Genomic DNA, 1,342 nt, shown 5'->3' with positions numbered 1-1,342 from the left:
TATAGCGCAGGGCTTAGATGGAGATATCTGCCCAGAACACCCCCCTCTCTACTCTACAATGAAAGGAGGCAGCCTCCAGACTTTTGGAAAATAAGATTGTGCCTGATTATTGTTATTTTTCAACAGAGAAAGACACAATGCAAGTGATGAAGCGCTAAAGTGTTGCGCCACTTCAGCACAAAGTAAAAGGGGGAAGAAGGAGTCAAGCAGGTGCTCACGCCAAGGAGACGATTATTTATTTATTTGCATGTTTGTTTATTTGCGGGTAAATAACTGTGAATAATTGATGCAACATCGAGCCCAGTAATTACTCTGTACCAGAATCGTGAGAGGGGTGTAATATTCGTTTCTTGATATTTGGCGCCAACCAGTGTAGGAACTTATTATTGGTCCATAGGAAATACATCAATTCACTCAGTATTTTGGAGCCTCGTTTATCCCGAATAGTATTAACATTCTTTTTAAGCACATAGATTTCCAAAGCAATATCACTATGATACTCTTCTAACATTTTCTTATCATATATATATATAAATATAAATATATATATATATATATGTGTGTGTGTGTGTGTGTGTGTGTGTGTGTGTGTGTAACAAAGCGAGAGAGAGAGAGAGAGAGAGAGAGAGAGACAGATTTATAGAAAATCGGCATAAAATAACAGATATTTAAATATAAAATTAAAAAGTGCTGGTGATATTTGACAGCAAGCTGATGGATGTGTGAGAATGCGCCTCTCCTTGAAGCAAGTGAAGTCTTTATAATTAGAGAGACCTCAGCGTGCCTCAAGCGCTCCCTTCTTCCCCTCTGGCACAGATTTGTTGCTTCCAGAGGTACAGACTGGAGGGAAAGAGGGATTTTTTTTCTCATTAAAGGAAACAAGCCCGGAGTTAGTTCAATTACATGAAGTATGCAGGGATGTTGTAAATTTAAAGATTTAAATAGCTTACAAAGTGGCCCCGGGCCCCATCAGTTAATTTCCTTAATTTATGGATTTTATCGGTGTCTATGTGGAAGGGAAGAAGTAGGTCATCTTGAGGATTTGCATGCAGCTTTGAGATTTCCCAAATCTAAACATCTGTCCTCCTGACCAGCACATCAGCAAGTGAGAAGACAGACAGGTTTCCATTTCCATTTTCTTAACCGTCCAAAAAACTGTTCCTACGATTAGGGTTTTTTTCTTAGTTAAGGGTTAAAAAATGTAGATCTGATTGTACTATTTGACCCAGGTAATGAGATTATAGATGTTTGGTCTCCCTGATGCAGGCACAGAGCGAGATAACAGCTCTGTTCTAGTTTTCTTTAAAGGATTATTCCACATAATTTCGTCATTATTTTAAAT

The sequence above is a fragment of the Simochromis diagramma genome, unplaced genomic scaffold (assembly GCF_900408965.1).
Source record: "Simochromis diagramma unplaced genomic scaffold, fSimDia1.1 OVJJ01000603.1, whole genome shotgun sequence".
NCBI lineage: Eukaryota > Metazoa > Chordata > Actinopteri > Cichliformes > Cichlidae > Simochromis > Simochromis diagramma.
Note: the sequence above shows the minus strand (reverse complement) of the source record.